The following is a 27,405-nucleotide window of genomic DNA, read 5'->3' on the forward strand; positions in this document are numbered from 1 at the left end:
TTTGCTGGCCACCTGTGCTTACGGTTGACGGCGTGCTCATGGCGTAGGCGCGCTCGGGCACCGTGCCGGCACTATGAGTCCTGAATACCTTGTGTGGTTGGTGTGCAGCCGTGTGCTTCGCAGGTCTGAGGAGGCGCGCTGCGTCGGACTTTCCTCCTTGGACGAGGTGGCTCTAAACTACTGTGGGCTGTGTGGACACTAAGACGCTCCCCTGGAAGCCTGGCTGTCTGCTCGTGGGTTGAGCTCAGCTTGTGGAGCCTTGCAGGGCCTGCAGTGCCTGGAGGGCTCGTTCTGATTCAGGCTGCTGGGTGTAATGAGTGCCAGTGGCCACCGGGGACCTGCTGTGCGTGGCCGGGTCTTGTGCTGCAGACGAGGGGGCGGGGCGGCACCGGTCACCTGGAGCGCTTCTCCTGCTCCTGCCTGCCACTCAAACCCATGCGCACCACTGCGCGCTGCTGCAGTGGCTCCCCCTGAGACACGGGACTCACCGGTGCGCTGGCGTCTTCCTCTGGCCCTCAGTGCACACACCGCCGACTTCAGCATGGTCCCGGTGACTCGTGAAAACATGCGGGCGGGTACAGGACGTGCGCAGTTCCCGGCAGGCCGTGGCGACGGCAGGGAGTACGGTGACGCACGGCCAGGGTATGGTGCGGCCACGCCGGGCAGTTCCAGACGGTGGAAGGGAGGTGAGAGGCTTGATGGTTGCAGCAGCGCAGGGCACAGGAACCACAGCCAGGCCGCGGACAGCAGAGACACGCTGTCCTCTGGATGACGGAGCATCGTGGGTGGGCTCCGCAGCAGGCAGAGATCATGCACCGATCATGCACCCGCCCTCGTCGCCAATGTAGCGCGGCGGGGCCTGGGGTAGCTGGGCCTAAACAGTGCCACTAATGAATGCACACCACACAGTTGGCTATGGTATGGCGGGAAGACCCAGAGGGGTCTTTCGCCGTGTATTATATCTCCTCGGGTTGAGCCTGCCCCAAGATGTGCATGCTGTACACATTGTATAAGAGAGCCCGGGTTGGTCTCTACATCCCCTACGCCTACGGGTATTCGTTCACGCTTTATAAATGCCAAAATAAATAAATAAATAAATAATAAACGAGTGGCTATATATCTGACATACACGTTACATCTGTTAGTACCATTCCTGAGTGACGCCAATATGATAATGATTAATGTATATACCATCAACATACCTGATACCTTGGGGACCAGCACTGTGTTATGCCACAAAGAAATTCAAGATCATTGTGCCAAGCTACGGTTTTATATGACTCTTCTGCCCTAATCATTAAGTGCGTTGGACACCAGTGCAAGGATAAGCCAATACTATATGACCTCCTTTTGTGAACCTTTGAGAGAACACAAAAAAATCTGTATCACTAACTATATGACCTCCGTTGTAAGGAGCACCACTTTGGGGCCTTTATATATTTTACTTTTTAGGTCATCTCGAAGGGTTATTTATTTGGTTTTTGAGCTTTCATTTACTTTTCCCATGAACTTTGACATGCCTTCTACATTGTTGGATCGTTCAGACATCTGTAATGTCGTGCGGGGTGATCGCACGAACACCGCATGGAGCCTGGCCTCCTAATGATGAGACGGGGACACAGAGCCTGTTTAGTATCGTCCGCCGCCGTAGCCGTTCTGGCGTACGTGCGTGCGCGACTTGACTTTTATTAACTATCTCACGTGACCTGACACGTACGCCTCGGCGTATCGCGTCAGTGTCACGACACTACATTCCTCCCCAACACACAAAAATTCTAAAACATTTCAAAGCAAATTTCAATACCCCAGACTGGAGAGTCCCGTTCATCCTGACATCATCCCCAACTCTAACATTTACTTGCCCATTAAACCAACTCAAAACAACCTTACTTGACGTAGTCCTTAAGTCGGCGAGAGGGCTCGGGGTGCTGTCGCAGGTTGTACCTCGACTCTCCACTGTCCAGCACGAGACCAGAGTTCCTACTTGCAGGGACATCACTACCACTCTCACCTCCGGCAACTGCGGCCTCCGCTTCAATTGATGGTGACACATCTGGCCGTCGAGCAGGCCACCGTGAGTCATTGTCCTAAGACTGGGAACCAGCTCCTCCAACCGCTAGGTCCATGGACTCCGTAAGCTCTGGCGACACATCCTCACTCCGAGGGCAATCCTGGGGTGGATCCTGATGCAAGCTTCCCGTTCCGATGAAGGACGGAATCCTTTTGAAGTACGAAATGTTCCGAGTCACTTTTTCCCCTCTTCGCCTCACTGTAACGCAGGTACCCTTGACTTCTTCCACGGTCCACGGATCTTTTTCGAAATTCAATCTGAACTTGCTGCCGGGCGTTCGGCTTTTGATGAGCACCGTGTCCCCAGGTACCATGTCCGGCACCACTGCGCGGCGTCGGGTGTCGGCATGCGCATATGCCCTTTGGCGCCTGGCGTCAATGGCGCTGTCGTCGGGGGATTCCGGTCTCCACTCTGGATGATGTGACCACCCTTCCCATCATCAAGTGGGCGGGGGCCGTTCCGGTAGTAGAGTGGGGCGTCTGGCGATAGCTTCGGAGGAAAGTAAAAATGGCGAGTTCCACAGACTGGCTTTTGTCATGTGCAATCCGTATCACCTTGTTAAGGGTTCTCATGAAACGTTCAGCTTCCCCATTTGCTTGAGGCCAGCGGGGCGTGATTCGTCGATGACGAATACCCAGAGCTTGCAGATATGATGCGAACTCTTGGCTCTGGAAGGGGGACCCATTGTCCCATTGTCCGTTCTAATTTCCTTTACCAGTCCATGGGTAGCCATTATTTTCTCTAGTTTTGGAATCACCTCGCTGGTGCTTAGGGCCGCCAGTATTTCCACTTCAGGATACTTCGAGTGATCATCTATGGAGACTAAAGTATGTCTTCCATCCGGCAGACTGCCAAAGTCCACGCTTATGTGGGACCATTGTGTTCTTGGACGAGGTTCCATGACAATGGGGGCAGGCCTGGGTGCTTCCCCGGTGATCTGGCAGGCGTGACAGGCCCGAACTGTGGCTTCTACTAAGTCGTCCATGACGGGGAACCAGACCTTGGAGCGTAGTCTCGATTTGGTTTTCACCATGCCTTGGTGACCGATGTGGGCGAGATCTACCATCCTTTGAGTCAGGGACGTCGGGACGACCAGCCTGTGCCCCCTTAGCAGACATCCGGTGTCATCCTCGGTCAATTCCTCCCTAACATGTTAAAGACTGTCCATTATCTGTTTCGCCCGGGGCGTCAGGATCTTCCACTCTTCTCTGGCTCTATTCCAGTTATTATTCTGGACAGCTAGCTTGGCTCTCTGCAGACACTCATCTTGATCCGTGGCACGTAGCACACTGGCCATGGACACCGGTATGGGACACGACCGAGCAGTGACACACCGTACATACTCCTCGGTTTCCGCCGCTTCTTCCATCTCCTGTGGAGTGGCCTTGCGAGGGTGACGCAAAAGATAGTCAGCGGGATTCCGTGCCCCCGGCTGGTATTCTATTTTGCAGTTGTAATTTTGCAACTGGAGCATCCACTTCTCAATTCTCGGTGGCGGTTTCGTGGATGTGCCTGAGAAGAGCGCCACCAGGGGCTTGTGGTCGGTGGTCACGACGAAGGGTTTTCCGTACACATATAAGTGGAAATGGTGACAGCCCCAGTGAATTGCGATGGCCTCTTTCTCTATCTGAGAATACCTTTGTTCCGTCTCGGTGAGTGACCTACTGGCAAATGCCACTGGGGCCCATTCCTCTTGACTCGTTGTCCTCTGTAGAAGGACAGCACCCAGTCCGACCGGCCCAGCATCCACGGCGATTAGGGTGAGCTTAGCGGGGTCAAAGAATGCGAGTGTAGTTGCTTCTGAAAGCGCATTTTTGATTTCTTCGAATGCTCGAGCATGCTCGCTGCCCCACGTCCACGGGGTGGACTCTTTCGTTAGTTCTCTCAGGGGTGCTGTTAGGTTGGCCAGGTCTTTGATGAATCTACCGCAGTAGTTGACCATTCCTAGGAAGCTTCGAACTTCCGTGATATTGGTGGGGGCAGCCGCTTCTTTAATGTCCTTCCCTTTCTCCGGATCCGGGTTGACTCCCTCCGCTGAGAAAGTGTACCCGAAGAACTGTAGCTTATCGCATAAGAACTCGCACTTTTCTCGATGTAACGTGAGACCCGCTTCTCTTATCCGTCGTAATACTTGGAGTAGTCGCTTGTTGTGTTCTGCAACCGTCTTGGCGTGCACCATAATGTCGTCACTGACATTAATTGCCCCCTGAATCCCAGCGATGAGCTCCTGGATTACGTTTTGGAACACCTCGGCAGCGCACGATACTCCGAAGCTCAACCGGGTGTAACGTCTTAGTCCGACGTGTGTAGAAAACGTGGTAATATTCCGAGACGCTTCATCCAGAACCAGCTGGTGGTATCCTGATTGGAGGTCCAACTTCGAGAACCACCTGGCACCCGCCATCTCCCCGATGAGGTCGTCGATGGTGGGGGTGATGTGGCGCTCCATTTTGATGGCAACGTTGGGGAGTCGCATGTCAACGCATATTCTGACTGCGCCTGGTTGCTTGGGCTTCCTTGCCACTACTATGGGAGACACCCATGGGGTAGGTCCAGACACCTTTTCGATGATTCCGGCCGCCTCCAGCTTCTTCAGTTCAGCCTCCACCAATGGCCTGAGATGGAATGCTATTCGCCGGTGTCGCAAGGCTATTGGCTGAACGGTGTTGTCTATATGTAAGTGGATCTCCTTGCCCCGGAACTTGCCTATCCCTTGGAATACCTCTTCAAATTCTTCCAGGATGTGGTGCATGGACTCTTGGTGCACCCCGAACGCGAAAGTCACTACTCCGAGGTCTTCGGCTGCTCGGCAGTCTAGGAGCATGCCTTGCCCGTCCTCCGTGACGTAGATGTTTGACGTGACCGACCGGGTTCCATGAGATATAGTGGTTTTGAACTTCCCACACACCTTTAACGGTTCCTCCTGTCCATACGCGAACACCGTTATTGTTGACGGGTGTAGCACCGGCTTCGGGTGCATGGAACTGTGCAGAGCAGCAGCCATGATGTTGATGCTGGCCCCCGTATCCACCACTGTGGTGATTTCTTGCGATCTACCCGGACGTTGCACTGCGGGAGCCGTCGCGTCTTGCGCATTGCAGCGCCTATCATGTGTATCCGGTGTATCACTTTCTCTTCTTCGCCGTCGTCATCCATGTCGCTGGCCCCTAGTTCTCCTTCATCCACAGCATTTACTGTTTGGCGGGGTTTGCGAAACCTTTTCGACCGGCACACCTTTTCGAAATGGTTGAAGCGCCCGCACCCCAGCCACTTCTTCCCTCGCGCGGGACATTCTGCCGCGGCATGTGGCGGCCTGCCACAGTATCCGCATGACTTCAGTTGTTCTGGGGCGACAGCACCCGCCCCTTTTCTGGGCCACCTCTGTTTCGGCTTGACTACTACTGCGTTGACTGGCTCCACCTTCACCGGTACCTGCAGGGCAGCTTCCATGTGCGCGGCGCGCGATTTCGACAGTTCTTTCGTCCTGCCCATTGTTAGTATTTCTGCCAGGGGTTTACCGGATTCCTCCAATATTCGCTCCCTCAGTTTGACCGATGCGCACCCTTGTATGATCTGCCCTCTTATTTCTTCCGTCTCGTCCCGGAATCCACATGTGGCTGCTAGATTCTTGAGGCGGGCATGGAACTTGTCTAGCGACTCCTCGGGGAGCTGACGCGCTTGGCGGAATATGAATCGCTCATAATCGCGGTTTGCCATTGGCTTGAAGTGCTCATTTAGCGCGGCTATCAATGTAGTATGCGTTTTGGGGGTGTTTTCCACGAGCGTCTTGACTATATTGTGAATGTCTTTCCCCCCGAGATGAATGATCGCGCGTTTCTGGTCCCTATGGACTTTTGTGGCTTCAAAGAAGATCCGGAATCTGTCCTCCCAATCCTTCCATCGGGCTGCCACCGCTGACGGGGACCCCTCTACTGTGAACGGCTCAATTGGGGGAATGTTCGCCATGTTGCGCGTGGGCTGCCTGTGCTAGGCGAGACCTGTTGCTGAAGTAGGTGTGGTTTCCTTCAGTGTTCCTCTCCCCCGTGGCAGACTGACACCTCAAGGTTTGGGACCTCCCCCGTGATAGCTGGGCTGTAAAAATCACTTGGGGCCTTGATGAACTAGCCTCTAGCACCCTCCAGTTCTTCCACTAGGGTGAGTCCCTGTACAACTGCCTAGAGATAGGGCTCATTACTCACGCAGGCTCCAGGCTGACAGCTTTTCCTGCTCCTTGCTGGCGCGTGACAGCGCTCCAGGCCGGCTTCAGGCAGGACACCCCACGTGGTGATCCGCGCGCTGGGGAAGCCTCACGGACGCCTCGCGCAGCGTCCGCTTGCACACACCGCCACAGAGGCGTGGTGCGCGAACAGCCGGTAGGCAGGTGCACGCTCCGGACACCGCACCAGGGGCCTGACGCAGACCTAGGTCGATGACGCGGGGGCACGAGCACCGCGAGTGGAGCCCGCTGGACGGCCGCCACACCCGCGAAGCACAGAGGCGAGGGCACGCCCACCCTCGTCGCCACTTTGTAATGTCGTGCGGGGTGATTGCACGAACACCGCATGGAGCCTGGCCTACTAATGATGAGACGGGGACACAGAGCCTGTTTAGTATCGTCCGCCGCCGTAGCCGTTCTGGCGTACGTGCGTGCGCGACTTGACTTTTATTAACTATCTCACGTGACCTGACACGTACGCCTCGGCGTATCGAGTCAGTGTCATGACACTACAGACATCTGGATTCTCCTTAGACATCTAACGATGCCGATAGGCTTGCAAATCGGTACACATTGACATGACGGCGTTTGACTTTACGCACAAGGGGCGGAATCATGACGTTGGTTGTACAGGCGTACGAGTGACAGAGTCTCAATCCAGCACGCACTTTGGCATTTTAAACCCTGTCAGCAGGTACCGACTGCAGGGATTGTAGGTTCTGTTAGTTACCACTAAGGTATAGAATCATTGACAAAATGAGAGCGGGCACCCACGGGGGAAGGACGCTTAGGTTTTGAAAATTCCTCGCCATATTTTTCACTTAACTTTCTCTCTGCATCTCCCCTTTGATGTGCTTTCTTCACACTTCTGACCTAATGTTATTGTGTTTTCATGTGCATGGTATTCACACCGTTCGCGTCAGTGATACCAGTTATCATAGCCCTTGCGGCTTACAGCATGACATTTGATTATCATGCATGATTGATAATACAATTTTTTGCCGCACTGTGACTCACACCATGAAGTCTTGTAGTGTCTGCAGACGTCACAAGTGGTGAGATGGCATCCAGTTTCTAGATTAGTGTATTTACAGACAATAACAATTAACCTTTCCTTCATGTTGTTGTGATGTGCTTTGTTTGGTTTTACAAGTATCAAGCAAATCAAACCCAAAATGTAAGTACGTTTTTTAAATGCATGAATGAATGTCGTTTTCACCACCCACACTATAACATAACACGTACATCGGAAATTGCTTTGGCTTAAGACACAAGCTGTGGGATTGTGTGTGGGATTGTGTCCCGACACTTAGAGAATTCACAGAGATCTGTATTGAGGTCCTTAGGAAAGCCACCAGACCCAACTTGGGCTTAACTGGCTGAAACATGTGGAACAGTTGTGCAGGGGATGTAGGGGACCCGGAATTTATCTCAATTCAACAGACCTCCTGTTTTTAACATTACCCAAGTAGACATAAACTTAATACAACTTTTATTGGGAGACTTGAGGTAATTTTAAACTTCCTAAACAGAGCCCACTAGAAATTCCCCTAAAAAGAGCTCCCTTACCCAGACACACAAGGTTCTCTGGGTAAGGACTCGATGATGAAGCAAGCCACTGGAGTATCCTAGTGGGTGCGAGTCCTTTTAAAAATAAAAAGCATTCTCATGTCAGGCGAGGCTTCAATGTGGCTCCATTCCCTTTTTAGGTCTCGCCTGAGCCAGCGCATGCGCTGCCTCAGGCGAGACATTTTGTATACAGGATTTCAAAGTGCTACCAGCGCTGGCCTAACGCTTGCGTTCACGCAAACGTGCACGCGCGCAGCCGCCAATCACGGCTGTGCACGCACCACTCGCGTGCTAACCACACAGCGCGCCCTTCCTCGCGATCGCGATCACTTTCAACTTTGATCGCGATCGCTTTCGCTTTAACGGTCGCGCGGCTGTTACTTTTACGGCCGTGCTGCCAATGCTTGTTTTCATATTGCTTTTATGTGTAATTGTGTCTGTCTAGTTTCAGAAACGAGAGCATTTCGACATGATGTACGTAATAACAGTAGTCGCAGCACCCAGTTAAGATAGATTGTCAACATCAGGTGATCTAGAGATTCATAGCTAGTGTAACGGTTGCAACTCACCCCTCAAATAATAGAACCTTTACCCATGTATTTCTCTATACCGCCTTAGATCCACTTTTGCACAACATTTTATAAAAAAAAATGTATTAAAACAACGATGATTAAACATTTCTCCATTGCATCACCTATGTGTAAATCGAGTCATTTGCCCGCTCGACCCCAAGCAGGGGGAACTGGAACTCAAAGGTCAAATCTCGGTTAATGTGTACCTTTCTGTTCGAAACTTACGCACATGGATCAGTCCAGAAGTAATAACTCTCAGTAGACATCCGATCCTTACCTGACTGTCTTAGTCTAATTAGGCGAATGTCAGCTTGCATTCATCCAGGTTTCGATCGCGATCAGCAAATCACATGGACTGTCATATTTCGAGCAGGTTACGTCTGCTTCTAAAAGCAACAAGCATTGTCATAGCCAATAGGTCTCACATTTTGGGACCTTATAAGTGTTTAGCCATGCAGCAGTTGATGTAATAATATTGTGCTGCATAACTAAATACTTGTAAGGTCCCAAAAGCGAGACCTATTGGCTATGCCAATGCTTGTTGTTTGTTGGTATTTACATTTGGAAGTTGAGTAGACCCAGTCCTAATAATTCTACCTCCTCCTTCATGAATATTGATAAGCTAGTGATTTGCCAAATTTTGGGCAAGGCCCTTTAGTGGTATGGGTGTGACATTATTGTGTTGCAGTGGAGTGTTCAATGCATATTAAACTAATAATTAAAATAATGAAGCACTAACATTGGTGTTTGTTTCGCAACTTATATCCTCACTATTATTATCTTTATAATACAAAAGTAAATAAAAATCTGTGTCTGTGTTCTTAACAATTTAAAACAATTATGTTTCCACTCGAGTTGCAAATGTGTAAGGCATTTAAAAGTATGCCTTTCCAAACAAACAAACAAACTTTCTTTTGAAATGGCGCAAAGAAATAGTTACTGCTTAAAGTTCTCTATCGCTGTTGCAGAAGTCAAAAGCGAGTAGTATCTACTATGTCATGTTATGTTATAGTATGTTAAGCATACTTATAAAGCGCATGGCTGCCCCAGCAGCAGGGCGTCCCAGCGTTGAGACAGACAGGTGGCTTTCGGGAAGGAATTTAACTAGAGGTTAGAAAAAAGCCAGGTTTTAATCAGTTCCCTAAATGCCCAGTGTTCTTGTGTGCCCCGAGCAGCAAGAGGGGCAAAGTTCAATAAGACGGGTGCCATGGCCCTGAAAGAGCGCCCCCCTGCTCTTAGCCTGCTCACTCGGGGGGTACAGACCAAATGCAGGTCAGCGGAGTGCAGGGCTCGAGTCGGAACATACGGTGAGCACAGCCCTTGCAGAATTTGGGGGACTTGGCCATGCAGGATTATGTGCATAGTACAGAGAGTCTTAAACTGGACTCTCTGTTCTATCGGCAGCCAGTGGAGCAGACGAAGAAGATTAGAGGCATGGTAATGCTTTGGTAGGGCAAAAAGAGTGTGTGCAGCCGCATTCTGTCATTGGAGTCTTTTGGTTACAGTCTTGTTTACGCCGAGTAGGAGCCCATTGCAGTAGTCTAGTCAGGACTGTACTGCAGCCTGGACAATCGTTTAACGGATGGGTGCGTCGAAAAATCCCAGAATGGGTTTCAGGCTGCGTAACATGGGAGGGCACTGTCCATCAGAACTCCTAGATTCCTAACCGCGATTTTTGGTTGGGGAGGGGTACCCAAGGCCGTAGGCCACCATTGGTTGTTCCATTGATGGGCATCGCGGCCCACCAGGAGCACCTCAGACTTGGTGGAGTTCAGTTGCAAGTAATTATCCGCCATCCAGTCCAAGATGGCCAGAAGATTCTCTTGAAATTTAGCCTGGTCCTGTTTGGGGTTATTGGAAAAGATAAATACCAGTTGGGTATCATTGGCATATGATGTCATTTCGATGTTTCGCGCTTTGGCCAAGAGACCCAGTGGGCGGGCATATACGTTAAATAGCGTGGGGTTCAGGGCAGAGCCTTGGGGAACACTGCAACCAAAAGGGTAGACACTGGACAAAAAAGGGGGGGCAGAGACCTGAAAGGAGCGATCGGTCAGAAAAGACACAAACCAGGCCAGGACCTTGCCCTTGACCCCGATCTCCTCTAACCGTTGTAGCAGAATCTTATTGGAGACCGTGTCAAATGCCGCACTGAGGTCCAGTAAAATCAATGCCGAGGTATTGCCATCATCCAAAGTGGCCCGTAGCTGCTCTGTGACTGCAAGTGATCCAGCGGGTTACCAGCCTCAGATACTCAAACACCATATCCTCATAAACACACACATTCACATAGGCTAGTAAATACCGCTGTGGGTTAATTTTTGTAAATGCTTTTTTATAAGATTAGTTACCTGTCATTCTTAAACTAATCTTTCATTGATCAAAAAGTTCTTTCCTCTGGTCAATGGACCTATTAGTTGGAGCTAGTTGATAGTGAAATGACATAAAGTGAATTTCCTTTCTATATTTGAAATAACCACAGATTTGGGAGAAGTTTTAAATGTTTATCTAGTTAAATTCATGTGAGCCAAAGTCGAAAATACAGTACGAACTCCGTTTTCCCAAGGAAGAAAAAGTCAATTAATCCAATCCCAGTCATCTATATTAAACGAGATTTCACAATGACAGTACACAGAAAAGAGAGGATAGAGAGAGCAGTACCAGGACATACTACACAGAAGTATATGTACCTAGAATGGTGTGCAAACCAACCCCTTGGCCAAGGAGCTGGAAGGGTCCCCTGGGATAGATCAGGTGACAAAGATTTCAGGACAGGTTTCAGGACAGGATAGAGGACCTCTTCTAGATCCGACGCCTGCGTCTCACCCCCCTCTGACACTATCTTCCTCCTCGATTCTTTCGCGATCTTCTTCTAATCGATTTCCTTATACCCTCCTCGATACTTCCGCGAACTTCTTCTAATTATTTGGCTTAAAATTCCAAGTCTGCAAATTGATTCTTCTTCAGCATTCGCTCACCTCTCGGACAGCATCCCGGTCTCTCAGCATTCTGGTCTTGCTGCGATCACTGTTCTAACTAAACTACCTCAATTATACCTTTCTAATGATATGTACCACCCATTAATGTTTCAACTTCATGAAATTCTTAACTCTGATTGGACAGACAAGGGGGGATGATCATCAAACCATGCTAAGTTTTAATAATTTTCTTTAGTTCTTTGTTTAATGTTCCCGCCCCTTAATTCTTATTCCCAAGCTTTATTTCCCACCCTCACATCTTTATCAAACAAAAGTATGCGTATGACATTAATTTCTATTCAACATTCAGGATGTCTAGCAGGTTCCCAGAACATGTTGCAAAGATGGCCATGGACGGGATTCAAAAAACAACATCATGGCTTCTTGGCTTGTTATTACTGCGCCTGCGTGAAAGTCACGTGTGGTATGGACTTCTGTCTTACTCGGAGGCCCAAATACAAACTAATAAAAAGGTCAAAAAGAAACATAATAATTTTAAAATAAAATGATTTCACTGTATACCACCTATCTCTATTCTAATCCCATTTACTTATAAAGGCTCTTCCCGCATTAGCACTTAGTAAATAGCTTATTTTAGTTTCAGCGAAGCAGATGCTTAGCATGTGAGCTTTTAAACTGCCATTTTAGATGCATTTGCACAGGTGCAGAAATTTCCCTTCAAGCGAAAGAACATCATCCTGCGTAGATGCATTTGACACATGCGCAGTACAGTTTCTCGTGTTAGCAGCCATTTTAAGTTTCACTCGGGTTACTTATTAGTAAAACAGGTAAGCAAGCTTCATCTTTGCTAAAATATGGAATGTGGTGCATATTATTTTATACAATACGCAATTAATACGGTGTTACATGTTATATGAGAGGATTGCTTCCGAGCAAGTCTCTTTTATACGAGTCCTTGCTCCAACACAAGTAGTGCAGATTCGGTACTGTGTCTGGGCCGGAAGCCATTTTGTGACCTGTCCAGAATCTCATTTACTTCCAGGTATTTGGTCAGAGCAATGTTTACATAGGACTCCATAATTTTAGCTAAGTATGGGAGCAGAGAAATTGGGTGGAAGTTCTCTGGCAGAGACGCATCAAGTGTAGGTTTTTTTAAACAAAGGAATAACTTTAGTGTGTTTCCATGACTTAGGGATCACTGCAGTTTGGAGTGACCTGTTTATCAACTCCCGGCCCTCAGTCAAGAGGCAGTCGTGAAATATCCTGAAGAGGTCAGGTTTTAAAGGATCGTCGGGAGAGCCTTATTTTGAACTTGGCCGACAAGACATCCATGTCTTTAGGAGATATGGGCGGAAGGTCTTGTATGGAGTGGGATAAGATTGACATAGTAGAGTTTTCCGGAGATTTGGGGGCATCCTTCCTCGGACCAAATGCACTATAAAGACTTTTTTCAGTGGCAACTCAGTTTCCGCATCTCATGGCCCTCTAATGCCTTTATGAAAATTATGAGGGCTGCCAACTAGCCTCGAAAATGGCACATCTTATTTTTTTTATAACAGTGCACATTTTTCTCATAGTAAGTGTCTCGTGTAAGGTGAAATAATGTATGGCTTCATTCACACAACAAAGCACTCTTTTACACAAATAAGTGTGAATTACTCATGAGAAATCCAAAAACAGAAGTCATACTTGTTCACTGAAAAATATCTGTATCAGGCCCATATTTTATTTTACATACATTAATATCTGGGGGACACACATGATGTAATAATAAGTTGCCAAGGCATGTATCCTCAGGAACACAACCTCCCTGTAGATTACACAGCAGCACTACTCTGTATTGAAACAGAGGTTTGGAGTGGCCAGGTGAGGGGAAGGTAATTAGGAAGGATACTTCAAGTAAACAAAAATACTGATGAGATGTTAGTCTTTGACTCTGTCACTATTATAAAGAATATCAAATATATTTGTGGAAAATTTCAAACCCCCTATTTACTTTGTTGTACGTTTTAATAATTGGTTTCCTTTTCAATGTGGCCATATGATCGCACCCGGGTAAGACTTTAAGAAAATGTCAGCACAATGATAACAATGAAATATTCAAATACATATATCATCATCAATGAAGAATAATGTAAGTGAAAGATATAGTGTACACCAATCTGATTGAAACAAGTGCAAAAGTTTGAAATACAATAAAACAGGTTGTTATAAAAACAATATCAAATATATTTATTTAAATGTTTCCTGCAATGTCACTAGTATGTATGCTCTCTTTTCTGCAGGTTAATCAAATCTAGGGAGAGAACACAATCAGATAAGCTGCAGGGATGTTATCAAAGAAACACGAAGACTGTGAAGATTGTTACTAAGGTCTGAAGAGGTGTGGTGCCGCGGCCAGAGTGACTGCCTCCGGAATGTGGGGATCACGGTTTAATCCCCGGCGGCAGATTAGCCTAGCACCATGTGACTCTGGGCAATAGCTTGCTTAATCTTCCCGACGGCCCCCAGCGCCTAGAGACTCTTACGGGTAATTGTTCGCGCTTTACAAATGTGGATTATTATTATTATAATTAGGATGCACTAACCTTAACTCTTCTTCAAGGCACCACAGCAGAGACAAGATCGAATGATCAGTCCCTCTTAGATATTCAAATGTTCTGTTACTTCACAGATTTATATCAGTGCCAGTATTGCAGTTCTGAAAGTTCTGAATGTACATAAAAGGTCTGCAGCTATTGTAAGATGCAAATCAGACTGTGACTCATGTTCTGGGGTATTGCTGATTACACCACTGCCCTCTCACTCCAACGGGGGGATTGTGCTACTGAACATCAAGCAGAGGATTATCAGGATATACTAATATTATGAACAGAATATCGAGAGACAAAATGTCGAAAAGTAGATATAGAGGCAGTATAAATGTACTATTCCTAACCCCATATCTATACATCTTAAAGATAAATATGTCGTCAAGGTACATATATGTGGAGTTAGATATAGAAAATCTATATTTACTTACCTTTCATAATGTTGTCCCTCGATATTGTGTCCATGATATTTGGTGCTATCAAGATTTCTACCTACGCCTTCAGGAGGCACACCATAGGGGCCAAGGCACACCTGCAGCCAAAATCCATAGTCTCTCTATGGATAGAAAAAACGATTATCACATCAAATTTTAGGAAGGTCTTCTCGGTAGTGTATGTGTTGTGCCTTTCTCCCCAACTCCTGTTGTCAAATACTTGTGAACAAAACAGTTTACCAGGATATTCTAAAGTAACGAACAGAGCGGTCTTGGGCTTGACCCTATTTATAATGAAGTCACCAAGATTTACAATGATCCAGCGAGCATTTTATTTCTAGGCTTGAGGGATCAAACTAAATTCCGGCTACCAAAAAGCACTTCTAACAATCCCTATAAGAAGGCTTGACATCTCTATCACTTCTGTGCAGAAGCTTGAGCACAGACCTGAGGGAGATATCCCCAGGCAAGGAGCTCAAGTGCAAGGTGGACATAGAGACCCAGGAGGCCACCCCTGCAGAGCAAACCACCATGACAAGAAGTTATATTTAACATTACAATTGTAAAAGTACAGCCCCCTGTGCACATGAGAAATATCAAGGTTGCCCAGCAAATTGCAGGTTTTTCTGTTGTGCCAAGTTATTATTGTCATTGTGGAGCATTTGATATTTTAAAGTGTCTTGGTATTGGAAGTCTGAGCTCGTTAGTGACAGCTTCAGAAAATTTCAAATGTTAAATGATGTTATCTGATTCAGCCGAAAATGTATTAGGAAGTTGTGCTTTGTTTTGGGGTGCAGTAATATTGTATCTGGATTGTTAGAAAATAAATACATGTTACTATTAGGCAAGCAGTGAGGCGTGAGGCATCGGATGACCTTTTAGTCTTTTAATTATATTTATGTATCATAGATTTATTAAGAATAGTGTGTATATTGTAAGGTTTCTTTAAAACTAAACAATACATTTGTGAAATTGGAAAAATATTTATTGAATACTGTAAGCAAACTAACCTTAAACATTAGTACTTACCTTTTAAATCCAGAACCTTTTACTTTTATTGAAGGCATTACACTTGAAACAAGAGATGTACTGTTATGCTACACTTTTACCAGTCCCCACATGGACAAAGGTTGAAGTGACTGACTTTACAACAGGAATGTGAGCATAATTCCAATTACATTGCACGCTTTGCAAAAAGTGGCAGTTCATGCCACTGTTCATGTGTCATGGGTAAAGACAGAGTGCTGAGGATCAGCTGTGCCTTGTTGCACTTTAATTTTGTTATATATGACAGTTTTCTGATTAATGTTTAATTGTTTCTTTTTGCAGAGACACCTATGAGAACAAATGAGAGCTGGTTGGGTGGAAACTAACATTCTGAGTTCAGCACAGTATATAGCAGAAGGACCTATAGACCAACAATATTTGGTACAAAGTACCCCCTGTAGTACATCATAAGGATATTACAGATCACCAAGGAGATCCCTAACCAGACAGTGGAAAGAGTCCGAAGGCTGAGTTCCTTTATAAGGTCATGGAACTCCAATTATAAGGTCACAGACACATGCACACGCTCCTCATGATTGACATTTGCAAGTAGCCTTGACAGTTTTATATGTGACTTATTGTGTGATCCCCCACCTAAAATAAAATCGCTTCCAGAGATGCCACAGAGTACAAGTCAAACTTTTTAAAAGATAAGCTATAAATCAATCCTCCTCCTGGTGTTGTGGTTCCCTAGGTCTTTGGTAAATAACATTGTCTCTCTTTCCTTTTTTATTTCCCTTCTACCTGTTTGTAATTTTTTCTTTCCATACCTCTGTCTGGCTGACCCTGACTTCACCTCCTAGTTCCCTCCTCCCTAATTGAGTTTTGCCTTCTTTTTCCGGTTGTTCTGTAGTGTAGTCCTAATAGTACCCTGTCATGCAGGGCCTACGCTGTTTACGGATAACATATACTGTGGGTCTGGTGGCAGACTGACTCCGTGCGCCCCTGCTGCATATGTTAGCCTAAGATTTGCATTAGCTAGCTCGCAGTGCCACTAGAATCCTCTGCTATCAGAGAGATTCGTTTTTGACAACCTCAGAACACAATAACCTCAGAGTGGTGGAAACAATATACTACTTTTCACCCAGTCACTCGTGCTTGCTTGTTTTGCTCTCAGAGAGATACAGAGAAGAAACAGTCGAGTGTTTTTACAATAAGAATTTATTGTACCGTAGTTCTCATGTAGAATAAGTGCGCTGTTACAACTGTAACACAGTAGCAGAAATATAGAACCAGCTGTACAGTGAATAAAAAGGAATAGTATTGTTCTACCATTTTGCAATAGTCGCGAACATATACATGAATATGAAATGCATTTATAAAAATAAAGTGCGTACTCATAAGATGCCTAACTAGATGTACCTAAGTGTACCTAGCATGTGAGTAGGTGCTACAGAGCCTAAGTCTAAGAGCCTATTAGCCAAGAATCCCGCTAGGATTGAGTCGAACCCCTATACCTGAATAGTGAGAGTGTGGGACTTCGTCCTGGACTTGAGCTGGATACTCCGCAAGGGATCGTCAGACCACTGTCAGCTGGAGCGATGGCATGCCGGAGCTGCAGCGTCTCTGGTCAGTGTGTCGGTCTTGAAGTCTCGTTTCCCTCCTTCCTTCTGATAGCAAGAGGTGCTGTATTTATACAGTCTATGTACGTGTGTTACCCATTGTTCAGTGTGAGGATGACGTTGGGGATTAAACCTTGTGCGTCGATGGGAGAGGTGTAGTATGCCTCCTGGAGAGTGTACTCATCAATTATTCATATATGCTAAGGATGACGCCTTAGCAATATCGATTGGGAAAAACCCACCCTCGGCATGGAACTAGGTGAAACGTTTAGTCCATAAAGGCCTACAGTCCTTATAAGGCGTGATGTCCCTATAAGGCATTCTGTCCTTATTTGGAGTTATGTCCATATAAGGCTCGTTCATATGAAATAACGGGAGCTGATGTAGGGAAAGTGTACGATGTTCCCTGGACCTATATTAGGGTACCGATATGAAATACAACTCCCACTCCACCTTATACTTAACAATAATAATACACATTCTGGGATACACATTTTCATAACAGTGTCAGTGTATAAAATTATCAAGCAGTCATTTATAATGTTTGTAAAAATGTTTAAAAAATCATTTAAAAACAGTTTAAAAAACGAGAAAGAATGTTCTTTGGTAAGGTTTGACATTGTCGTAAAGTTCCGCAAATCACAGTTCTAAACGAGTTCGATCACACAAGTTGAATTACTGCAAGCGTACTTAGAAGGACATGCTTCGTGATAGAAAGTGTCAATTTGAAAAAGTTATTTTAGAAATATAGAGGGAAGGAAAAAGTTCCATATTCGTTCCCGGCACACAGTGAGCCAGATTCAGATTAAATGTCCAGGCTGGGAGACATAATATTATTACTGCCTGCTACAGCAGGGGACAAACATTGCAATACCTTGCATAGCACGTCAAGTGTGCATAGATGAAACTCCTCGCTGCCAACAGCTGGTGTGTAGGCTTCCGGTACTGGATACGAAACCTCGGTGTCAATGCTGGAGCTGAAATTTAATTCAGTTGTGAAAGGCACCTGCGGTTCCTCAAGGAAGGCATGCGTCAATATGGGAATACGCTGGGGACAGAGTCGTACATGGGACCACAAAGGTTCCAGCCTGGAGTCTAAGTCCGCTGGCGTCTCCGTCAGAGGTGTCAGACAGAAGTCCAACTCGCATTCGCCTCCGCAGAACAGGCATCGGAAGACAAGTACGATGCAGTCCTCAAAGACTGGTCTGAAGGATAAGAACCAAGAAGCACTTAGTTCTCATAGGCAAGGTGCACCGAGATGCTGTATCATGCGCTCACGGTAATGTCTTTCCAGGAGAGCTTTTGCAATCTCGCTGGCGGATGGTCCATTCATTGCGCAGCAGGTAGACGATAATCAGGATTCCAGCTACAGCGAGCAGTATCAGAGGTAGACCCGCACAAATGCTTCCAAACACGGAGTATATGAAGTTAGGAATAACTCCAAGGATAGTCTGGAAAGTGCTAAGGAATCCGGACCCTATGGTCTTAAACAGGTGTATAATGTCACTTGTATCTGACATATTAAAGATACGTCCCACCATTTCTACGAAATGTAGGGGGCAGTTTGTTTGAATTAGCGCCTGTATCTCGGTCGAGGTCCTTGCAACTTGAAGTTCAAAGGTTTCTCGAGCGGAGGTCAGTGGCACGGTTTTCTGTAAAAGCATGGCTTTCATTCTGCTCAAAGCATCAAAATGTATCAAAAAAACATTCAGTGAAGGCCATACTAGCGCCTCCCTGACTGTATTTGTCGTAGGAAACAATACTTGCATACAGCAAGTAACCCTGGTGTTCACGGTGACCAGGTACGCAACGCCTGGAAGCATGCCACAACAACCTTGATCGTTCAGCATCATGTAACTCCCATTTGTAAGTAACTCGAACACTGGCGATATTAAGACAGCTGGTGTTCCTTTCATGTGGCAAGACAGATTTGAAACTGAACCATTACAGGCTCCGTACAAAACGATATCTTGGCATATGAGAGAACCGCTAAAAGCGTTCTTGCAGTTGGTACCACTAAGAAACACTTCTCGATCCCCACTCCGGCATCAAAATCTATATGGTAAATCCCAGAATTTCTTAATGTATTCTTTGCCCAATTTTTCATATCTGCCTGCCTGCCTTTGCTCAAGGCAATAGTGAAACTGAAATGTAGTGACCGGGAGAATGATTTGGCCATGGATTAGCCACTCAGTTGATGGTAATTCAGCTACTGTAAATGGTAGTCTGACCAGTTTTTCAATTTGCAGCATTGTATATTTAGCTCCCCTTTGTGCCATTTCAATCTGTGTATCAGTTAGATTGTATTCTGAAAACAGGGACGAACTGTTTATAAAACGCCAAGGCACAAGGCCTGCACGCAAAGATTGTAGCGTCCAGCTCAATAACATAATAGAATGTAACTGTGATTGGCCGTGTTGTAATATGGCTAAATCCTGTTCCAGTATGTCAATAGCAGAAGATACAATGTTGCCCAATGAATATACTCTGGAGGTCAAAGTTGTTAATCCATTATCCACCAGAGCAAAAGCTTTTTCTAAGTTTATATGGTCTATTTCCCTTATTCTCTCTGCGGCTTCTTTTTGGGAAATCTTCCAGATTTCATTATCGGCAGCATAAATGCCTGCATTTATGAAATGTGTTTGACTTTGTTTCCTAGGTCCTAGTAAAAGGTTCCTAAGATCCAGGTCTTGTGAGAGTAAAGATAAGTGTTGTTTCACTTCTGTAAGTGTTGATGTTTCTAGCCAATCTAGGCACAACTTCCCAGCACTATAGGATGTAACTACCCCTGGATGTTCTCTCTGTACATATCGTGGATCTGGCCTATGCATACTGAGTCCCTTGGTGATGTTCAGGTACCTTTTATGACATGTGTTTGTGTCTAAGGGCTAAACCACCCACTCCTTGCAATATGGGGTCTGATCTATTGTACTGTAGCATGTCATCAACTGTAGCCCCTTCCTTTGTAGAAGAATTCTGCCACCCCTGTGTTGGTGTAGGTGACCTTGGAGCGTTCAGGTCCTTTATCTTGGCTATTCCAAGACAGGATGTCTGTTGCACAGTATCATTCAAAAAGATCATCTGCTGTGGAATGAGGCATGCTCTAAATGGTGCCTCTGTACCCTGGACTTGCCAGTTCCTCGAACCCCAAATTGATTTTAAGTCAATTTCGTCTTTCCATAGGTGGAAACCCTTTTCAGACAATTGGGCCAAAAAGGAGTAAATCTGTTTGGTGTTTGTCAACATAATTTTCTGTGCTGATGTTGGTGCAACCTTATAATAAAATGAGGCTGGATCTGTTGTGTTAAATCCTGAAAAGTATGCAAATCTCTGTACAAACACTAGTTTTTGGTGGTGTTGGGCAAGGTTTCCACTGATGGTACTCATGGTACTCAAATACATTCCTAGGTGAAATGGAATTGTGCAGGAAATGATGACCAAAATGTTGATAACAGTACAAAGTGCCATAGTCTGAAGAACCATCTAACATTTCATTATTAGAAAATGCAGCAGTTTTCTCTAAATCAGACAATATGTTATTAACTGTTTCAGTGTCCCAATCACCAGAAAATGTACTGGAGGTAATGATATAACTCAATGAGATTTTAAATACATCATTAATTTTTAAAAGTTCGGTCGGGCCGAAAATGTTGAAATCAACCTTGTCCCATACTATACCATTAGGTATAGGACCTGCTGTAATGTTCACTGATGACAAGTGTCTTCGTTCACGATGTGACGATGTGTGTGGCTTCAGGAGGATGTTGACCTTTCGGGCTGTGGAATCTTGTTGAAGATAATGTCCATTAATAAGCATACTAAAAGTCAATACTAAACCTAGCCATAAAAGAAAAAACATTATCCCAGAAATTACCAAGAGTTCAATCCAAGGTGATACCAGTTATGTCTTTGGAAGAAAGAGAAGAAAGTTCTTTAATTCTTGCTTGAATGATGTTTTGGCTGGCGTTGTTTCCGACTCGCTTGGATCCAGAGAAAACGTATCAAAGTTAATGAAATAGCCAGAAACAGTTCGATCAATTATTGGAATTGCATCGGGATTAGTTGAAATATTATTTTCCTCTTGACGAGGCATGTTGATGTAGACGTCTGTATTAGGTCTAATTGCAACTTGTGAATTATTCAGTTTTTCATTTAGAATTTGAATGTCTGGTTCAAGTGAAACAAGTTCCATAGCATTGTTGCTTAGTCCTTCCATTCCTTACAGATGGCTCTTCAAACGTGATGAGTCTTTCTGTTTGAACTTCTTGGATTGTAGCTAGAGGAGGACGTCTGCTACATCGGAGTCCACTAGGCCTACTGTTTAGTATCGGCCACATAGCGTGGTTTGGATAAGTCAATTGAGACAAATCTTTTCTCCTTTTTTCCGGTAAGAGGCGGGAGCAGCACAGTTCTTGTTCCGTGTACTGCAAGGATTGGTACAGGTTTTATGTAAGAGGGTCCAAATTCCTTTTTGTCCGCAATTTTCTCTCTGACCAGATCCCCAATTTTTAGGATCTAGACAGGTCTTGCCGTGTCTACCGTGACTTCCTCAGTGGCGGTCTGCTTTAGATGGACATTGCTTTGTTTTGTCCAGTATTCTTTTGATCCTGTAAAACAGCCAAACGATCATGGATGGCAAATGGTTTTTCATCCGCCACTGCGCCTTCCCAATCAAGATCAGGTACCCACATTCGTGTCCCAAAGAGGACCTCATATGGAGTGACACCCTCAGAGAGCTTCTTGGCTGGTTATTTAATGTCCGCTGTACCCCATAAAGGCGTGTGACCCAATTACCGCCTTTGCCTAATACCCTAGCTGTTAAAAATTACTTTAAGTCTCATTTTTTTCTGTCCACAACAGAATTTCTCTCAGGATGATATGGAGATGAGAACAGCAATGCTACGCCCATTCTTTCCATGGCCCTAACGTGCTAACTGCGTATGTACCGATAAAGCCCCACAAATCTTTTATAACAGTTTGAGCGTCAGCAGAATGCTGAGGCCAAACCCATAGGAATCACGAGCATGAATCCCCTGCCACCATGATATACCTGTAAGCCCCGTCCGTTTGTAAGGGGCTGTAGTGGTCCAAGTACACACATGCAAAAGGTTTGTCTGACTTTAGTAATGGCGTCTGTGCCGGGCGTGCAACGGTGGAGCCTTTCATCTGCTGGCATATGTCTCATTTCAAGACATAGTCTTTAGTTTGCTTAGTTAACCCTGGCTACCAGTAGCGCTGTTTCAGTAAAGAAATAGTCGCCGTAACGCCTGTGTGCACAGAGCCCAAACCCTCGTGTGCAGCTAGTATTAAACCTTGCCTACGATCCATATTTGGTATTACTCTATCCCCCACTCCAGGAATTTGAGCATATGGAATGTTTTGTGCATCTAACTTGTAGGAGTATTTGAGTGGAGAAGTGTGGCTCAATGATTAGAGCGGCAGACCCTGATGCAGAGGTCTAGCCTGGGACCAGGGTTCAATTCCCCGCCTTGGTGGGTCTTGGGCTCAAAAATTCCACGGACCTGATAATTCTTGCCTCGGTGCCATTCCAATCATGGAGTCCCACTCTGCAACTCTGGGCAATAGCTTGCTTAATCTCCACAACAGCCCCCACAACACTAAGGATGCCTGGCCTCCACCTTGGGGGTGCCTAGGAGTGGACGCCTCACAGGGAAAGCCAGGTTGGGTTCCACAGCGGTATTTGTACAAGCGCCTTGAGACCCTTGCGGGTGAGTAGTGCGCTATACAAGTATCAATTTACATTTAGTGGACATTTTTTAGGTACTGCTGTGCTGCCTTTGCGTGATGCGATTACAGCTGCCATTATATCTCCGACTATTCTCGTTTTAGAACGAGTCAGCGCTGATACGGAAGCTGTGTGTACAGCCCCCTTTGTGGCTTCATCAGACAATGAATTCCCTTCAGCGTGAACACCATCACGTTGATGACTCAGCGTATGGATCACGTGAGTCCTCTGTAGCTCGGATTTCAATTCCGCTACCTGTTCCAATAGTATTTTGTGCTTAATTGTGCCACCTTTTGCGTCCTTAAACCCGTTTTGTTCCCAATGCTGTAAGTACTCATTGTATGACTGTAAACAGTCAAAAGAATCACACACGATTAGTGTGGGGAATTCGTGGTCTGTATTCACAAGTGGCAGTATCAGTGCTTTTAATTTTGCCAACTGAGCCGTGCAGTCTCCTAGAGATTGTGTCTTTGTGCAGCTAGGATGGAACTTGCCATCACGCATGCGACCTTTAACGATAGCACATGCCGAAAAATAGTGCTGTTTACTTCTTATCGCCAGTTGAGCAGATCCGTCAGTGTAAATAATAGATTCATACTGGTCAAGAGGCAAGATTTAATTTGGTATTTGGTTTTGTTCATATTGCAGGAATGCTTGTGTTTTTAAACTTGGATCAAATCTGTATTTAACATCTGTTGCAGTAAGAGAATTAGCCTATAGTATCCATCTTGGATGTAACGCTTTCGCATTCAGGATGCTGGCTTTTGTAACAGCTTCTAAAGCCGGTACTGGAGTTACGACAATAATGCGTTTCCCCTGAGCCAGTGCTCTTTCTTTTGCTACAGCAGTCTGAACGGCTGTCAGGATTTTTTCTGTTGAAGTGAAATGCATTTCTGCATTTGTGTACAGGTGTGATTTGTATGCGATTGGTACAGTTTGTCCTTCATTGAAGGTCAAATAAGTGTACCCGCTTTGACCCGCAATTATTCGAATCACCAAGTGGTGTACGTTTACACGTGTTTGTAAGTGTTTGGAAGCAATCATGTCTTGCTGGAGTAAACAAAGAATATTAGTATGTTCTTGTGCCTAATCTCTGGCTGAAACGTCAGGTTTGATTAATTCATAGAAAGGTTTTACCCTTTGTGCATAATCTAAAATGTATGGTCTGCCAAAATTTAGGAATCCTAGTATTGATTGTAAATTTTTCCATGATTTGGGAGGCTGGAGCAGTGCACACTTTTCTAAAAAGTTAGCTGCCAGACTTTTGCCATCAACTTGACAGCTCATTTCCCAAAAATAGGACATTGAGGTGGGCTATTTTTGATTTTTTAAAGTTGAATTTGTAGCCCTCTGTGGCAAATCCCATAATAATGGTGCTTACCCTGGTCAAGTGCCTCTCTAAGTCGTCGTCTGTCATATAAATATCCTCCACATAGGACAACGTTTCTTCATCAAATTTTTGAAGTAACTCTGTTACTCTTGCAGAAAATACCCCGGGGTTATTTTTGTACCCTTAGGCGAGTTGACAAAATTGTCTTTGGGACCCTAACGCACTGAAGGCTGTTAGATACCTGCTTTCATACGCTATATTTTGGCAGAAAAATCCATTTGAGATATCAAGTGTGGTTTTGTATTTTTTGCGCACAGTGTTATTCATTAATGCGGCACTGAGTGCATTTTGGACAGCAGATGTCTTTGTGCATGAGTTTAAATGTCTGTTATCTAAAACTAGATGATATGTATTGTCAGGTTTAGCTACAGGAAACAAAGGATTGTTCATTGGAGAGGTACATTTTTCAATTAAACCTTGGTATTCAAGTTGATGTAAGATCTCCGTGACCTGTTTTTTAGCTTCTTGCTTTATTGGGTATTGCCTCTGAGCATTAGGTGAAACTTTTAATGGAATCACGTGGTATGTTGAATTCTCATCCCACCCTGCATGATTTTTGTACAATGCCAGGGCTTGGGCTACTGCCCACTCCTGTGCATATGTATGTTTAAGGTAAACAGGAATGTGGTTGGAAAATGCAGGAAAAATTATATTTTTTCCTCTAGGGCACTCTATTACGAATGCAGGCGGCCAATCTTGTTCTGCTAACAGGATGTCATAACCAGATGATAAGTTCTTCCAAAAAAGACCTTTTACTGGGCTTGTCCCCCTCCATCCGGAGTGTTATTTCAAATAACTTATGTGAGACGCTCACCCTGGTGTCTGGTGTTTCCACTGTGATGTAATCATTCAACTCCACTGTCACCAGAAATTCTTTCAGGTTCAGGCGAGCTGGTGTAACTTCGACCGCACTGTCTAGCATCGTCAGGGCCCATTCCCCGTTCAGAAGTTGTGTCCTCAGAATTCTGGGCATGTCTGATCTTCAGACCAGCAACTTTCTTTTTCTTAAATTGAGGTTTTGGATTTTGCTTATCTTCTTTTTCAGAAGTAATGTCTTGAGGGCGCTGCTTGTCTCTGGACTGTGTGCGCTCCTCTCTGTGTTTTGACCATCCTTCTCTTTCGGAGCCTTTCTTCAAGCCCTTAAAGGAACGAGAGGAACGTTTATCAGTATCCTGATACCTGTCAGGTTTCCTTATATTATCCCTATTCCTGAGGTTGTATCTCTTTCCAAGGGGCTCCTGTTGAGGAGACCTACCTCGGGACTGAGATCTCTTATCTTTAGAGTTTTCTTTTTTATTATCCCACTTCTTTTTAGAAGAAGTAGGTGCCTGTATAAAATTGTCCTGCTCAGGACTGCCCTGTAGTTGAGGTTTTAAAACTTTTCCCCCCAAACTATCCCTGCCTAATTCTGCATACGCAGGGTCAATTATTTTGGGTATTTCATTCTCCTGTTCTAATGGAGAGAACTCCCTTAGGTGTTGGCGGATTCCCACTGATGCTGCTTTCTCTTTAATGTTAGCTAGTATTATGGCAGATGCCTGGTCATAACAACTTCATCCCTAAATTCAGGGCAGGTTCTGCTCCATAGTCGTTTTGTATTTGTCTAAATACATCTGGTACTACTGTTAATGAAGGAATACCATGAGTTCTAGTACATATGGCAGCAAAGCCTGTACCCCAAGAGGTGCAATCCTCTAACTGTGGTGTAATTCCCATGGGCAAACAGATTGTTAACATTCTGTGTTTTTCAAATGGTGTGGTATTTGGGAATACTGCTTCTAACTGGGTTCTTTTCTGAGCTACCCAGAAAGGAACTTGTGAAGTAATGTTAGTGCCTGAGCTTGTGTAGGAGCTGCAGTAGGTATAATTACTGTAGGTTGGACTGCTAGAGTCCTCAAGACAAAGTGTGTCATGTTTCTGTAGAGTTTTATCAACTCTTTGTGTTGAACAAGTAGTTCATCCTGTGGCATTGTGTCAATGTCTGGATGTGGTGCATAGGTCGCTAATATTTGCCATGTTGCTCTGGAATCCCTAAAGCACCAAGCCTTGCTCTTGTTTATATGTGGGGTAGGGTGCCATTAAACCAGAAAATATGTTCCTGGAAAGTAAGTGGAATCTCAGTCACCTCAAACGGAGTGTAGACCGTTGGAATGTCATCATGTATGTAATAATGAAAAGCTTTTGTTACAGCTTCGGCTTCTGGGAATATAACCCATGAGTAGAATACCTCTGTTTTGAAATCTTTGTGCGCCTCTATCACGAATATTACTACACTTCCTCTGGGCTGTAACCCATGTTTGAGTAGTTTTACTGTTAAAGTTTGTCTTACTTTGGGTGCAATTTCTATTGCATCTGCATCTTCCTCACCAGACTGATTCAGTCCAGGGGCTAGATGGTTTAAATCTCCCCCTTGTGCAACCATTGTGTTTAGAACACGGAATGACTGTTTTAAGGAAGTTATGTAAAGGTTTTTATGCAAAGGTTTTATGCACAATTTTGGGAATATTGTCCTTTCAAGCTTGATTAACCAACAGCCAATACATAGGATATCTCGCCTACTCAGCTGTGGCGGAGTTTTTTGCCCACTTACTCCATACATCTCTGGATTTTGTAAGTAGGGTCTCTGAGAATGAGCATGACTGGGCAACTCAGATTCTACTGTTGAGTAAATTCTCCATCAATATATCACGTTGTACGCCATATAGTGTAGTCCTAATAGTACCCTGTCATGCAGGCCTACGCTGCTTACGGATAACATATACTGTGGGTCTGGTGGCAGACTGACTCCGTGCACCCCCGCCGCACATGTTAGCCTATGATTTGCATTAGCTAGCTCACAGTGCCACTAGAATCTTCTGCTATCAGAGAGATTCGTTTTTGGCAACCTCAGAACACAATAACCCCAGACTTGTGGAAACAATATATTACTTTTCACCTAGTCACTCGTGCTTGCTTGTTTTGCTGTCAGAGAGATACAGAGAAGAAACAGTCGAGCGTTTTTACAGTACGAATTTATTGTACCGTAGTTCTTCTCATGTAGAATAAGTGCACTGTTACAACTGTAACACAGTAGCAGAGATATAGAACCAGCAGTACAGTGATTAAAAAGGAATAGTATTGTTCTACCATTTTGCAATAGTCACGAACATATACATGAATATGAAATGCATTTATAAACTAAAGTGCGTACTCCTAAAATGCCTAACTAGATGTACCTCAGTGTACCTAGCATGTGAGTAGGTGCTACAGAGCCTAAGCCTAAGAGCCT

General features: G+C 45.2%; 1 long non-coding RNA gene across 1 annotated transcript in view; it reads left to right on the forward strand.

The window, feature by feature from the left end:
* LOC146783868 (uncharacterized) overlaps positions 1-16,025 on the forward strand; it is a 69,201-nt gene extending 53,176 nt beyond the window's left edge. Inside the window, exons 2-3 of the long non-coding RNA XR_014970625.1 lie at positions 13,653-13,897; positions 15,722-16,025. This is a non-coding gene — a long non-coding RNA (uncharacterized LOC146783868). The remainder of the gene's footprint in view (positions 1-13,652; positions 13,898-15,721) is intronic.
* Positions 16,026-27,405: the final 11,380 nt, after the last annotated feature.

This window comes from Triturus cristatus, chromosome 11, assembly GCF_964204655.1.
Source record: "Triturus cristatus chromosome 11, aTriCri1.1, whole genome shotgun sequence".
Taxonomy (NCBI): domain Eukaryota; kingdom Metazoa; phylum Chordata; class Amphibia; order Caudata; family Salamandridae; genus Triturus; species Triturus cristatus.